The sequence below is a fragment of the Lagopus leucura genome, unplaced genomic scaffold, assembly GCF_019238085.1.
Source record: "Lagopus leucura isolate 7727_CA_CO unplaced genomic scaffold, USGS_WTPT01 Super-Scaffold_73, whole genome shotgun sequence".
Lineage (NCBI taxonomy): Eukaryota > Metazoa > Chordata > Aves > Galliformes > Phasianidae > Lagopus > Lagopus leucura.
This window is the reverse complement of record NW_024962252.1, coordinates 102,690,055-102,706,138: the sequence shown is the minus strand read 5'-3', so window position 1 is coordinate 102,706,138 and position 16,084 is coordinate 102,690,055. Positions and strand designations below refer to the sequence as shown.

The 16,084-nt window shown below is 42.3% G+C and overlaps 1 protein-coding gene across 1 annotated transcript in view; it reads left to right on the top strand.

The window, feature by feature from the left end:
* The window catches only part of USP34 (ubiquitin specific peptidase 34), a 122,846-nt gene that overhangs the window by 4,754 nt on the left and 102,008 nt on the right, over positions 1–16,084 (top strand). The window lies entirely within an intron of this gene.

Sequence of the window (16,084 nt, the reverse complement as noted above, 5' to 3'; positions counted from 1 at the left end):
CTCCTCTGATACAACTTGTGGCCATTTCCTCGAGTCCTGTTTGTTGCCTGGGAGAAGAGGCCAAACCCCTCCCCAACACAGCCTCCTTCAGGAAGCTGTAGAGTGCAGTGAGGCCTCCCCTGAGCCTCCTCTTCTCCAGACCAAACAATCCCAGCTCCCTCAGCCGCTCCTCATAAGACTTGTGCTCCAGACCCCTCACCAGTTTCCTTGCCCTTCTCTGCACACGCTCCAGGGCCTCAATGTCTTTCCTGTAGTGAGGGGCCCAAGACTGAACACAGCATTTGAGGTGCAGCCTCACCACTGCTGAGTACAGGGGATGATCACCTCCCTGCTCCTACTGGCCACACTATTTCTAATGCAGGCCAGGATGCCGTCGGCCGTCTTGGCCACCTGGGCACACTGTCAGCTCATGTTCAGCCGAGCACCAGCCAACACCCCCAGGTCCCTTTTCTCCTCACAATCATCCAGCTACTCGTCCCCAAGCCCATAGCGCTGCATGGGGTTGTTGTGGCCAAAGTTCAGGATTTGGCATTCGGCCTTGTTGAACCTCATCCCATTCACCTCAGCCCAGCGGTCCAGCTTATCCAGATCCATCTGAAGGGCCTCCCTACCCTCAGGCAGATGGACAGCACTTCCCAACTTGGTGTCATCTGCAAACTTACTGAGGGTGCACTCAATGCCCTCATTTAGATCAAACACAAACACAAGATGGGCCCCAGTACTGACCCCAGGAGGCACCACTTGAAACGTGTCTCCAGCTGGACTTAGCTCCATTAACCACTACCCCTTGGGCATGGCCCTCCAGCCAGTTCCTTTCCCAAAGAACGGTGCACGTGTCCAGGCCACAGGCAGTCAGTTTCCCCAGGAGACTATTGAGAGAGACTGCGTCAAAGGCTTTGCTGAAGTCTAGACAGACTACGTTGGCAGCCTCGTCTGTCAGTCTGGTCACCCAGTCGTAGAAGGAGATGAGGTTGGTCAAGAACAATCTGCCTTTCATGAGCCCGTGCTGGCTGGGCCTGATCCCCAGGATGCCACGCACGTGCCGTGTGATCTCACCCAAAATGATTTGCTCTGTAACTTTCCCTCTTTCTCTGGTACGGAGGTCAGGCTGGCATGCCTGTAGGGCCCCAGGTAACGAGATATAGATAGTGACTCTGTGGAGGAGTGTAACTTTATTAACACTAACCTCTATCTTTGCTTTGTCCCATTCAATAAAATAAGCTTTTTTTTTTTTTTTTTTTCTTTTAGTAAAATTCAAATTCAGCGACTTTCATGTTTGCTTTTGTTTTAGACACATTTAAGGGGATGAACAGCCAGATTTAAAGGAAAATTGAAATAACTCTTGCTTTGTAGTGGTATTTCCCAAATTGTAGTTATTGTGGGCTGTGTTAAAGTGTTACTCTAGATGAATCAGAATAACCAGAAAAAAAGAAAATGGGAGGAGGAACTTACATCCTTTAAAACTGTGAACTTTCTAAAGAAAACGGGAAGGTGATGTTAAGATAGAGTACTTCTAACTTGTTTGTAATTGTGAAGCGATTGAAAGTGTGATTTTCATAGCTGGAAGGCTTCTTTTTTTAGAAAGGTATTTCAGCTTTTGCTCTGTGTGGTGACTTTGGTTTGTGTTATCTGATGTGATTAAAAATGATTTTGTCCAGATACTTTTCCTGTTACGGCTCCAGAAGATTGGTTCTCTCTCACTGCTTGAGCAACTTGATCACTGATGCTGAAGATTAGTTACATAAATCCCATTCTGCTGAGTTTTGTTGTGAGTTATGGACCATTGGAATGTGTTTGTTGAGATTTTTCTCTTTGTAATAGTGAAATCTCATGTTGGTAGCACATTTGTTTGCTTAAAGCTTAGGTCAGCTGTAGAAACTAACTTCCTCACTTTTTCTACCACATGAGATATTAAAGAAATTTTGATTACAGTTAAGATTCTCAATTATTTTGCTGTGAATACTCTCTACTTTCCTATTGAGGGGCACACATAAATTTTATAGTTATTCCTGCTTATTTATGTAAGTGACTTTAATGAAATTCAAGAAAGAAAAACATGCTTTGCTGCATTTCATCTTTCTTTAGTATTTGAATGTTGTAGACTTTGAAGTCTTTTTAATCCCTGTGTAGGAAAACTTCCTTTTCATGTTTTTTTTTCTAAGTATCTTTTGTTGCTGTACAACTTTTCCTCTGCAAGGATAGCTTTCAAGATGCAGAAATCCCAAATTATTCCTGAGACATGCCCAAGTTGTTGTGTTTTAGCAGTTATGGTGTGGTCAGTGCCGCTGCCTCAGAGGCATGATGTGGCCACTCTTGCTGGCAGGAGCCCCAGCACTCTGGTGGTGAGGAAAACGTGGGGCTGGCGCGGTGCTGTGGGTGAAGGACAGGACCTTGGAGAGCAGAGGCTGGCCCTGCTTCCCTGCCTGGAGCTGAGTTAGTTGCCCTGGCTTCTGGGAGACCAGGGGTTTCCTTGTTCGCAGAGGAACTTGTGCAGCCTTGGGGAATTAGGAGACTCACCCTTTCTTTAACTTTGTAGAATTACTTTTTGCTTATTTTTCTCCTGTGTTGAACTGTAAGATACTTTTCTTTATTTGTTAATACAATTTTTTAACTTCGGGATTTTGATTTCTTGCGACTTCGATTTTTCATGTCAACTGCAATTTACTTCTGTCTGCCAGCATTCAAGTAGCATTGAGTGAGAAAAGCCAGCCTTTCTTCCTAGGATCATGTTCTGTAGACAAGTGATGAACAGTCTACGATTTGGCATTTTAGAAATTGGAAGGGAAGAGCTGTGTTTACTCAGTTCCTGTTCTTGTATTTTCTGCTTTGGCTATTTAGCTTCATTTAAATACTTGATAACATTCATACTCTATCCTGTACCTCTTCTTTCTTACAACTCTTCTATTAGCTGTTTTTTCAAAGTTAAATTTTTGTGCTCACAATTTCTTCTATTTCTCAGTTTGTGTTCTACTTGTTTGTATGCACTTTCTGGTCTTTTCTGTCCTTCACCTTACTTTATTATTCAGTATTGCTGTATCCATAGTTATGTGCCTTCATATTACTACATACACATGTATCCTTTAATAGGGTTCCATAACAGCTATATATTCTTTTTCTTTCCCGTGTTTTCTTGGATACTGATTCAGAAAAGATTAGAGATCAGTCCAAAACTTGCCTGTGTTTGTTGGTACAGATGTGTGTTTCTGCTTTCAGCAAGTCCCATTAAGTCTGCCACTGTACAGAGGGGAGCTTGTTAGTGAGGGAGACAGAGATTCTCTACCTGAGTGATGTACTTGTGTTTAAAAAACAAAGCAACAAAAGACCATTAAGGCAGAAAAGTTCATTTTCTTTGTTACTTTATTTTAGTTTTACCAGCACAAGTAGAAAGTAAATAAGGATTTTTGCAGGCTAAGACATGCAGTTACAGTCAGGAAGATGCTGGGACAACCTGAACAAGAACATTGCAGTCTTCAAAAGCAAGCGGTTCCACTGGTTATTGAATGTTGCCTGTACTAGTGACACCAGTGGCTGTTCCTTTTGTTTTGTTTCTTGCATGGAAATTGATTTGCAATCTGAATGCTCAACATGAACATACAACTGTCAGGATCTCTGGTTTTCTTGATGCTTTATTGAAATATCCGCCTTATTTGTAGTTTTAGATGGATATACTTCTGGAATTTTCCAGATCTGAAATGTTTGATGAAAGGTCGACTTCTTGAGGAAGAAAGTAAAGGCATTACTATTATTTTTGGATAATATAAGAGTAAAGATGTAGGCTGTTTATCTGTTTGGAGTTGTGTGCATGCCTATAGAAGTCCTCTGGGAGATTTGGTGCTGGAGCAACTGCTTGAAGATGAAGCTTGTCAGAAGTCCTTGTGGAAGAAGTGCCTTTGAGTGTTCACCTTATTTTAGCTAATTTGTGGAAGGTGTGTGAATGACTGAAAGGACAAGACCATTGAGGTGCGATTTCTAGATCTGCATCCACACTTGAAGATGCTTTTTGGCAGGTTTGTGAAGAACAACTGAAGCACTAGAGGTTTCTGCAAGCCTTGGATAAGTGTTTTTGTCGAACAGTGGGAGCATATCACTTCCACTTTCTCATTTTTTAAAGCCAGCTCTCAAAACATGAAGTATTTCTTTATGCTTAGTTCCATCTCTTAAGCTGCAAGAGGATTTTCTTTGATAAGGCAGTCAGTTAACCCTGTGTGAGTACCACTGTACAGAAATAACGGGCTCAAAAAGTCGCATAGTGATCTGTGTGCTTTATCACAGAATCACACAGAATCACAGAATCACCCGGGTTGGAAGGGACCCCAAGGATCATGTAGTTCCAACCCCCCTGCCTAGCAGGGCCACCAAACATACACATTCAGATCAGGTTGCCCAGGACCCCGTCCAACCTGGCCTTGAACACGTCCAAGGACGGGGCATCCACAACCTCCCTGGGCAGCCCGTTCCAGGGCCTAACCACTCTCCTAGTAAAGAACTTCCCCCTAACATCCAACCTAAATCTTCCCTCCTTCAACTTAAAACCATTTCCCCTAGTCCTGCTGTTATCAGCCCTTTTGAAGAGTGTACTCCCCTCCTGGGTGTAGGTTCCCTTCAGGTATTGATAGGCTGCAATGAGGTCACCCCACAGCCTTCTCTTCTCCAGGCTGAACAAGCCCAACTCCCTCAGCCTGTCCTCATAGGGGAGGTGCTCCAGCCCCCTGATCATCTTAGTTGCCCTCCTCTGGACCCTTTCCAAAATCTCTATGTCTTTCTTGTACTGAGGGCTCCACACCTGGACACAGTACTCCAGATGGGGCCTCACAAGAGCCGAGTAGAGAGGGACAATCACCTCCCTGTCCCTGCTGACCACCCCTCTCCTGATGGAGCCCAGGATCCCATTTGCCTTTCGAGCTGCCAGAGCGCATTGCTGGCTCATATTCAGTCTCTCGTCCATCAGGACCCCCAGGTCCTTCTCTGCCGAGCTGCTCTCAAGGACCACTCCTCCCAGCCTGTACAGGTGCCTGGGGTTCTTCCGGCCCAAATGCAAAACCATGCACTTTGCCGTGTTGAACCTCATCAGGTTCACCCGAGCCCAGCCCTCCAGCCTGTCGAGGTCCCTCTGAATGGCATCCCTTCCTTCCACCGTATCAACCGCACCACTCAGCTTGGTGTCGTCAGCAAACTTGCTGAGGGTGCACTCAATTCCCTCATCGATGTCATTAATAAAGATGTTAAAGAGCACCGGTCCCAAGACAGACCCTTGGGGGACACCACTTGTTACCGGCCTCCACCTGGACATAGAGCCATTGACCACCACCCTCTGTCTGCGGCCTTTCAACCAATTGCTTATCCATCGGGTCGTCCACCCATCAAATCCACTTCCCTCCAATTTGGAGATGAGGATGTGGTGGGGGACCATGTCAAAGGCCTTGCTCAGGTCCAGGTAAATGACATCGGTCGCCTTCCCTTCGTCCACCAATGCCGTCACTCCATCAGAGAAGGCCACAAGATGAGTTAGGCATGACCTTCCTTTGGTGAAGCCGTGCTGGCTGTCTCGGATCACATGCTCATTCTTTATGTGACCGAGCATGTTGTCCAGGAGGATCTGTTCCATGATCTTCCCAGGCACGGAGGTGAGACTCACCGGCCTGTAGTTCCCCGGGTGCTCCCTGCTCCCCTTCTTGTATATGGGAGTGACGTGAATGTTTATGCTGTGTTTTGCGGCATTGACTGTCTTGGTATCTCTGGTATTTTGATATCTGTGCTTCCCAAACCATTTGGGGAACTTGATAATCTTTCAGAGAGCTTAATTTCAATTTCAGGAAACAGCCCATTGCCTGTGTGTTAGTCTATGACACGTAACTATAAAGTTGTTTTGAGTTTTTACCACCGCTATAATAATAATGAATTTTTTTTTTAAAGTTGTGAGTCTGGGGAACTGGGCTGAAAAACTAAACTTTTCCAGAGATCTCTCTGTTGACAGGCCCTGCTTTTTGCAAATCCAGTAATCAGTTTTTTAATTCTAAATTTTCTGGTTATCAACAAAGCTGACAGTTCTTTCCTGTCCACCCTCTTTTCTGCTCAGAAAAGCTGTGAACATTGGTAGAAGTGAACAGTGGCACATTTGCAGAGAAGAACAAGTCCAGAAAAGCAATATATGGACCAGAATATCAAAATCTGTATTGTGAAATCATTTGTCTGCAAAAGGGTTACCTAATATATTTAGCCAATCTTTTTAGTCACCTGATGTTTCAGTCAGGAGGTGTATGATGGAATTGTACTCTAGGCTAGCTGTCATCGTGTCATCAGCTGACACAAATCTGAGCAAAGATTTTGGGTTTTTTGTTTGTTTGTTTTTCTTGAAACTGTTGTAGAATAGTACTGGGGAATGTAAGCTCAGAAACTCAATACAGTAAGTTTGTTTTCTTGGTTTTAGGATGGCCTGCATTTTTTTGCTGCATTGACCAATCTGTCGTGGGTTGGAACATAGTATTTCTTAGCATATAAAACAGCGTTGTTGTTTTCCTTTGAGCTGCCTTTTTTACTTGAATAACAACTAATGAAATTAAATTTACACCACACATTGTAAGTCTTGTCGTTCTGTTGGTGTAGTATTTAAATCAGGTGTGGTCTCATCTAGTTGGATCAATTTTTGAGATCAGTTTTTACCGCCAACTGAAAGCTCTCTTAAGAACAATGTGGGTTTGATGCTTTTCGAAGTGAGCTGGCTTTGAAGTTGTGCTTAGCCATAGGTATGGACTTTGATGTGTGTGCAGTTCTGGTACTTGACTTGCAAAATATTTATGGATAGCACGTGTATCTGTAAGTGTGATGTTGACTATGCTTGTAATGAGACAGTGCAGTACTGGAGATGCTTGTGTCAACAGCAGACATTGCCTTAACAGCCTTTTATTTCTATTAGTCTGTTTCAAGGGGAAAAAAACAAAGTGTTTTTATGCACTAGTGAATAAATTACTGAATACACCATGTGTTTCAGTGAATTATTAAATATTGATTATTTAGTGAAACAAATGCAAAACTTAAGTCCATATGTTCGAAAGTTGAGAGATCAACTTTCTTTTATGCCCCTTCTCTGAATTTTATTCTCCCATTTGGAGGGTTGCTCGTGTCTGTTTTGAAGAAACAAGTAATGCCTTGAGGTTCAACTATTCAGCAAGCTCTTCTTGTACTTTCGGGAGAGCTGCCTGATGCTCCATTTGTTGACCTGCTGCCAATTTATCTTTCTTTTCTCATTGTTTAAGCAGGCTCAAATATACTTTGTAAGAAATTAATAGCTGTTTTTCTCAGATTTTGTCCCTAAAAAATTAAGAACAGTCATTAGATGATTTTGTTATAAATTTGCTGGTAATCTGTTGCTTTCTAGTACCTTAGATGAATGCAGTCACAGGCTCTGGCCTTACTCTGTTCTTGTGGGAAAGAAGCTATTGTTGTTTTCTGTTACTGATTCAGCGAAGTAGTACAGCTCAACTACTTTGCAAGATCACCTCTTCAAAACAGAATGTTTCCCTGAGTTTTAACTTTAATTTTTGCATTCCTTGATACTTTCAATTAAGACTAATAGAAAGCCTCTTTGGCTTTTCAAACCTTGTTCATTAGACTCTACTTATAAAACAGTTTGATAAAATTAGAATTCTATGTCTTCACCTTAAATCAGTATTTTAAGAAGTTTCAGAGCCGGAATACATGGAGAAGTCATTCAAAACCAGAGTCATTCAGGTTGTGATTTATTATTTTCTGAGTTTATGCTATTAAAAAGTAAGAGTGAAAATAAGTACTTTATTTTAAACTGAAGGTAAGCAATCTTTAATGGAGCAGTCATTTCAGCACTGACAGTGTCAACCCTAGGCTTGAAGTTTGTTGGGTAACTAGGGATATGGTAAGAAAGACTGATTTTTATATAATAATTGTCCAATCCCAAATTAATTCCTTAGGCATCCTGGCAGTAGCCGTTGTGAAATGCTTAGGATGAGCATCTAGTGTACACTGAAGTGATGTAAAGCAGAGCTGATTGTGTGGGAACATTACTTAAACTGAGTTGGATTTTTTTTTTTCCTATTAAAAGAAGAGATACAACAAATTTAATGTGAAGATGCATGCTTCCCAGATTCATAACATCTTATCTTGGAACCAAACTCAATTTATGAAACTGAGTTAAAGCAGGAATCTGAAATAGAACTTTATAAATCAATTCAACAATAATAGATTTTTACCTTAGCAATGTGACTTCTCTAGAGAAGCAGATACGCAGTATCTCAGCAAATGGAAATCCCTGGGTAGCAGAAGCATTAAAAAGTGCAGTGCAAAAATACCCTGTATCTGTAGCCACCTTGCATCTGAGACAGCTCATGTTAAACCTGAGCTGACAAACCCTTCTGTACCCGGGCCTGCCCTCCTGCACCATTGGGATTCTATCTTAGGCTTCCATGGAAATGGCACAGCTCAGGCATCGCACTGAATTCGAGCAGACCTTTAGTGGTGCTGCGGTTCTCCCACCATTGACATAACTAAACATGAATTGTGAATTTCCTGCTTCTACCTAATCCAGGCCATATGTCTGTTGTATGGTGATATTGCGTGGATTCAGAATCTGAACTGTGGCCTGCTCTATGAACTGTTTGGGTTCACTGCAGCACGATGTCTTAAAACTTGCTCTGTCTGAAAGTTGCAATGCTGCTCGTGACCTGATCTGATTTAAGCAGCGTAGTTGTGTTTTGTATTTCAGGTGGATATCGAAGACCTTATCTAGGTGATAATTCATTTCAGCAATTCTGAGTAGAACCAGCTTCAGTGTTCTGTGTAAATTATCCATTGTTAATCAACATATAGCTGCATTTAAAGCAATGTCGTGGAAGGGTCCTCATTGGGAGCAATTGCTGTGGCACGCTCTCTTCGGGATGGTAAGGGTCATGCGATCATACTCTTAACAATCATGGTTGTTTAAGTAACATCTATGGCTATTTCAAAGGCACTTTTTAATCCAGAGTAACTGATGCTAGCACAGTGAAAGCTTCAGATTGGCAGTGCTTTTGAAAGATGAGACTTAAATTTTGTACATTTTCTCAGCATCAGCTTCTGCTGTTTTGCTCCAGACTGCTGTAGCATCTTATGGTAGAAGAGGATAATAGGTGTTTCATAGAGAAGATGAAGGTGTTAGAATTGAAAGAAAAGTGCATGCTCAGTAAAGAGAGTGAGATTCAAAAAGAAAACATTTTGTGGTGTTTTCTGGGAAATGGAGATGTGCAAAGATAAAAATCACCTAAGATCAGCTGTCCTGCCCAGTTCTGGTGGAGCTGTATGTTACAAGCACTGTCTGAATATGCCGTGGCTAGTGTGTGTCCCTGTGCTGTTTGTTGAAACCCTGAATGAAAATAAAAGTCCTCAGGCCCTTTTGATGTGCTGGCTATGAGGAGCTGTGCAGGTGCGAAGTGATCAGCACATGGCTGCTGGGTTCACTGGGGGACTGGTTCTACCTTACGCTTTTGTTTAACTTCTCTGTTTCCATTAAAAACAAACCAACCAACAAACAAACAAACAAAAAAAAAACAACCCCAACACAGTATTGTTTAGAATTGCAAAAATTTGTCAGATTTATTGAAATTGCTTCTATATCCAGAAGTTTGTTTCTGACAGAGATCACTAACTTGATTGTGACTGGTTTTACTAAGGAAATGAGACTTAAAAGATTTGATAATTCCCATCTTTAAGCTGTTGTGCTGTATCTGTAACATTTGCTTTGTAACCACTGTATACTTTGTGATTACAAGTTTTTAGGAAATAAATAGACTTACCAAGTTGGAGCATATGTAAATGTGAGAAATCTAACTCCAGATTTAGTCTTAAAAGGATGTAATGGAAGCGTTTGTAGACATCATTCTGCTTTGATGAGAGTGGGCATGGACAACTGAGTACCATCATAAAGGCACTCGGAAGCACCTTCACTGTATGATCATATAGTTCTATCACTGCAGAATTTTGAGTGATGGACCTGATTGTTTTCGTACATTAAACTGGCTCTTGAACAATATTTACAGTAGGGAAGAACTGAAGAGCCTTTGCAGAATGACAGCGTGTTCTGTGTAGTGCCCCAGCACTTTCCGGTGGTGTATATCTAGTCAGTATGCTGCAGCGTTTTTGTTCAGTGGAGACTGGGGAAGAGAAAGAATTTTTTCCTCATTGAAAATTAATAGGGAAGCTTTAACAGTTTAAATTGTTGTCATTGAACTTTAAGTTGATGCTGTCCTCGTTGATATTGTAAGGAAGAACTCCAGTGAATAAACCTGAGGCAACCACGAATCTATTTTGATTATTATTACTTACTTTTTTTTTTTTTAAAAGGAGGCATTCCAAAAGATGAAGGAAAAAGCGAATGTGAAGGTTAAGCTGTATGGTTGTCGTATTATTTAGTATTTGATGTAAAGAAAAACCTGTACAAATAACAGAAAACATCTCAGTGCGTATGTTTCACTTTGGGCAACGGTAATTACACACAAGGTTATGTATATATTTCTCTTAAGATTAGTGTTGCTGTGCCTAGTATTTTGTTTTGCACAGTTCTTTTTTTATTTCTTCTGAGATTAAGCTGCATTTTGAAAGTGATCTATTCTTTCCCATGAGAACTTGAGGTTTGGGAAAGAAAAGGGAAAGGAAGCAGAATCTGCATGCTACCAGAACTTGTAAACTTGTCCCAGTTTTGAATATACAGAAATTAGTTTTATTTATTGTTTTCTGTTTACTGCCTGGTGTTTTATGTTGTTTGAAAGTCGAGGAAATATACTCTCTAACAAGATCATTTTTACTTGCCGTTTGAATTTTATATTTAGTGAGATAAGTGACGTTTGTGTATGACATATTCCTCACAAGTCTTAGTATGAATAGTTGTCCTTGAGGTCTAATTGAAGACTATTCATCCAGCTCTGAAGTTCTTGCTAAAAATGCACTTGTGATGTGAGTTTCGTTTGTTCAGAGTTAAAATTATGTGGTGCCTTGTGCAGTTGATCAGTGTTTTTCTCATCTTTTGTTACTGTTAGGCTTTAGTAACTTCATTAATAGACTTTTTCTTAGTTTAGGTGATAGTGTTGTTTTTAGTACTGTAAAATACCCTGAACAAATCAGCCTTTTGTTGAAGGTGAGATTATCCCTCAAATTTTTAAGTAAAAAAGGAAATAACAGCAAGGAATTTTTTTTTTTTTTTTTTTTTTTTTTTTGTTGGTTTTTTTTCTGTTTTCTTGTTCTGTTTTCACTTGTCACTTGCTTTGGCCTCTTGTGAGCTACTTCATCACATTTGAAAATGAAACACCTGAAAACTTACAGCTTAGAAAATGATTTAAGAAAGCAATGCAAAACTAATAATGAAACCAGCACCCAAGTAATTAATAGTTATTTTGAGTAAGTAGCTCAGCCCTTTCTTGAGTGGTGTTGCTGCAGCAAAAAGTTCTCTAAACTATCTTATTACAAGGAATCAGTGAAATGAGATGTTGCTAGTATGTAAAAAGAGTTCAGTTCCTTAATTGTATCTGTAGAACATCTGGCTGGAATTTCCCTCAGGCCAGTCTTTTTTTTTAATCTTTCGACTGGTCTTGGATGGATCTTCTTTTGACATCTGGAGTTCTTCTTTTCTTTCTGTGTTCCTTTTCTAGTAGTATCCTGAGTTTCTCTGCCTGTAGCTCTGTTACATGGTGCATCTCTGCTTATTTCTTCTAGTCTGCAAAAGTTGGCTGCTAAAGGCACATGATGGGTGCATGCTTCTTCTTGCTCTAACAGCAAGCAAGTATGCGTTAGCGCATTCTGCTGGAATTGCTTCTTTAGATATGAAAGACAAGGAAAAATCTTAACCACCAAATAAATTTGCAAGGGGGGTTGTCTTAAGAAAAGCTTTTCAAAAAGTTCTACGTGGCTGTCAGTGCTGGATTTGAAACTCTGAAAGTGCGAGACACTGGGAGACAGCAGCTTAAGGAGGACCCGAGGCATACAAGATGCTTGAATATGGCAGTGAATAAAAAGACATATTTCATTTAAATGTCTGTTTTAACTACTGATCCATTCAAGGTGGAAGAAAAACAGTTTGAAAGTTGAGAGAGATCTGAAAGTGAAGTTGTATGCAGTAAGGGAGTCCTTACAGAACTGTCGAAAATCAAGAAATGCACGGGAATGATGAGTGAAATTGCTGCTGTTGCTTTTCTGTATGTGGTGTTTTGTTTTTTTTTTTTTTCAACTAGGAATTTTTGGAAAGGCTTCATAAGCAATTATTGCTGTACTTAAAGCTCTGTGTGGCCTTAAAGAGGGGGGCTGTAAATTAAGAGTATCCACAGAGTTGATACTCACAATAAGAACTCTAAATGCTTAAGACTAAAGTCCTGACTGTGAGAATTTAAATCAGCTGTGTTGAAAAATGTAATTTCTACTAAGGGATAGGTGGGTTTCAGTTAAGATTCATCAGGAGAAGCCCTGCAGGATGTGCAGCTGCCCCTTTTGGCAGTCAGTGGCACAGATGTATGGATGTGCCTGCCACCTCGTAAATGGCCTGCTCTGAAAGTAATGCCTCCTGTTTTACGGCATTGGCCCACAATGTCAGGGGTGGATGTTGGTGGTATGGCCGTTGAGGTTGAACCTTCCCACCAATATTCTGTTAAATTTTGTTGTCATGTGGCAGATACTAGCAGAGGGACAGTCTGTCAAAACAGTATCTGATGTGGCAGTGTGTATGATGCAAAGGTGTGTCTTTAAATTCCTCCATGTGGGAAAAATCACGCAGTGACACTCATCAACACTTGCTGAATGTTGATGGAGGCATGATGAGGTGATGGGTGTTTCAGCAGTGGTGACAGTGGGTCGCCTCCACTATTGCAGATTCTTTTGAGCACAGCATGTAGGCATTTGTTCATTGCTGGCAGAGAATGCATAGACAACAGTGGTGATTATGGTGTAGTGTTTTGCAGCTGAGAATTTATCAAATAGTGTTATTGTAGTCTTTGTATCTGTTGTAGTTTCCATGGAAACAAATAGGGGGCCTTACTTTTTTACCGAATAGATCATGTTAAATCCACTGGGAAACTGAAGCCTCTGTATGGTTGCTTCTGTTTTAAGCTTGAATACTTTCAAGAACAAGAGTAATGTTATTTCTAGGTGTTTTTTTCTAAAAGAAAAAAATGTTGCCACCATATTATTTCACAGTGATTAGTAAATTAGACAAATTGGGTTTAGTCTACATGTGGGGTGTAGAGTATGTGAACAGGGAAATAGCAAGTTTAACTGCTGGATGGGATCCCTGGGAAATCGTCCATAAGGGTAAAGGAACAGAACAGAACTGGCAGCTCTTTAAGGACACCTTTCTGTGCAAGGGTTCTCCATACCCCAGCAGAAGAAATCAGGCAGAGGAGATGGGCAGCTGGTGTGACTGAGCAAGGACCTGCAGCTTAAACTGAGGGAGAAGAGAAAAATGTACAGGAAATGGAAGCAGGTTTGTGTAGCCTGGGAAGAATACGGGGATGCTGTCTGCATATGTAGAGATACAGTCAGGAAAGCCAAGACACAGATGGAGCTGAACTTGGCAAGGGATGTGAAAAATAACAAGTAGGGGTTCTACAGGTACAAGGCAGGAGGAGACAGGCCAAGGAGAGTGTTCGTCCTCTGATAAATGAGAATGGAGAACTGGCTTCCTCAGACATGGAAAAAGCTGAGGTACTCAGTGAGCGCTTTGCCGCAGTGTTCACTGGTCAGGTTCCCCATGTCTGTCAGGACCATGAGCCTCTAGGTGAGGGTGAGAGGAGCAGATTCCATCCCACTGTAACAGCAGAACAAGTCGAAGACCCCATCATTAAACTGAAGGTATATAAATCCATGGGGCCAGATATCCATGCTAGGGTTCTGAAAGAGATGGCTGATGTGGTCACCGAGCCGCTCTCCATCAATTTGAAAAATCATGCCCAGCCACTGGAAAAAGGGAATATTACTCCCATTTTTAAGAAAGGAAGACCCGGGTAACTACAGGCCGGTGAGCCCCACCTCTGTGCCTGGGAAGATCATGGAGCAGAACCTCCTGGTTACCATGTTTAGGCACATACAAGATGAAGGGTGATCCAAGACAGTGTGGCTGCACCAAGCCACCACTGTGCCTGACCAATCTGGTGGCCTTCTGCGATGGAGTGATGGCTTCAGTGGATGGGTGAAGGGTGATGGATGTCATCTTCCTGGACTTTTGCAAAGCCTCTGACATGGCCCCTCACCACATCCTTCTCTCTGAATTGGAGAGGTGTGGATTTAAAGGGTGAACTGCTTGATGGGTTAGGAATTGGCTGGCTGGTCGCAGCCGAAGGACTGTGATCAGTGATTCTATGTCTGGGCAGAGGCCGGTCACAAATGGAAACTCCCCCAGGGGTTGATCTTGGAACCAGTGCTCTTCAACATCTTCATCAGTGACATCAAGTGCATGAAATCAAGTGCATCCTCAGCAAGTTGAATGGTGCAGTTGATACGTTAGAGGGAGGGAAGCCATCCAGACAAACCTGGACAGGCTGGAGAAGTGGACCCATGAAATCCTAATGAGGTCCAATAAGGCCACGTGCAGGGTGCTGCACCTGGGGCCGGGGCAATCCCAGGTGTTTATACAGAGTGGGGGAAGAAGTCCTTGAGAGCAGCCCTGCGCAGAAGGACCTGGGGGTCCTGGTGGACGAGAAGCTGGCCATGAGGCAGCAGTGTGCGCCTGCAGCCCGGAAGGCCAGCTGTGTTCTGGGCTGCATGAAAAAGGGGCGGCCAGCAGGAGAGGGAGGTGATCGGCCCCCTCTGCTCGGCTCTTGTGAGGCCCCATCTGCAGCGCTGCGTCCAGGCCTGGGGCCCCCAGCACAGCAAGGACGTGGAGCTCTTGGAACGGGTCCCTAAGATGATCAGAGGGCTGGAGCACCTCTCCTATGGAGAAAGGTTGGGGGGACTGGGCTCGTTTAGCTTGGAGAAGAGACGGCTCCGGGGAGACCTCATTGTGGTCTTCCAGTGCTTGAAGGGAGCGTGTAAAGAGGAGGGGGAATGGCTGTTTCCATGGGTTGATAGTGACAGGACAAGGAGGAATGTCTTCAACTGAGGTTCAGGTTGGATATGAGGAGGAAGTTTTTCACCCAGACGGTGGTGAGGTACTGGAACAGGTTTCCCAAGGAGGCTGTGGATGCCCCATCCCTGCAGGCATTCAAGGCCAGGTTGGATGTGGCTCTGGGCAGCCTGGTCTGCTGGTTGGTGACCCTGCACATAGTAGGGGGGTTGAAACCAGATCATCTTTTGAGCTCCTTTTCAACCCAGGCCATTCTATGTTTCTCCAACTGGTGCATATAATGCATATACCTGTTTGCTTGTTTTTGACCCAGTAACACAAGCTTCAGTATTCAATCACTTCTAGACTGTACACTAGACTGTGTTGTAGCTTTGGCTCAAAAGAGCGATCCATTTACTTAAATTTCAGTACCTTATTCTTAAAAGAATGGAAATCTTGAGTGTGTTTCAAAGTCAAATGGCTGCTCTGGAAGTTAGGTGTTACTGACCTACTTTGTAGGATTCGTTTTTAAGTGGGGAGAGGTGGCAAGGAGGCAAACATTGTTAATGCAAGAATATGTATGTAAGATAATAGGCAGAGAAAAATGGAAGTTTAGGCTAAGGAGGCCATGACAGTTGTGCACTGATATTTGGAGAATATTTGGAGAAGGGTATACAAACAGTAAACAGAATCCATTGTTGATATGGATGCGTCTTCAGCTACTGCTGATGTTTGGCTTATTCAAGTGCCTCAGCATTTTATTAGATGAGAATGGGGCACGTGATAATACCTCATTCGTAGTTGTTGCTTTTGCTTTTGACTCATAACCGTTCTGATATCTGGCTCTAGTAAGTGCAAAGATTTTTCATTTTGCCACTTGGGGATTCATTATCATTAAATAATATAGACATGTTTATATTTGCTAGTAATCATCTACTAGCCTGAAATAACTTTCTTGTAGTTTGCACGTCTATTCTTAGCTTGATAGTCTCTTTTTTCCAAGCTTTGTCTGACTAGGAGAAGGGAGTTAAGGTCTCAAACTCATCTCAAAATGCATGT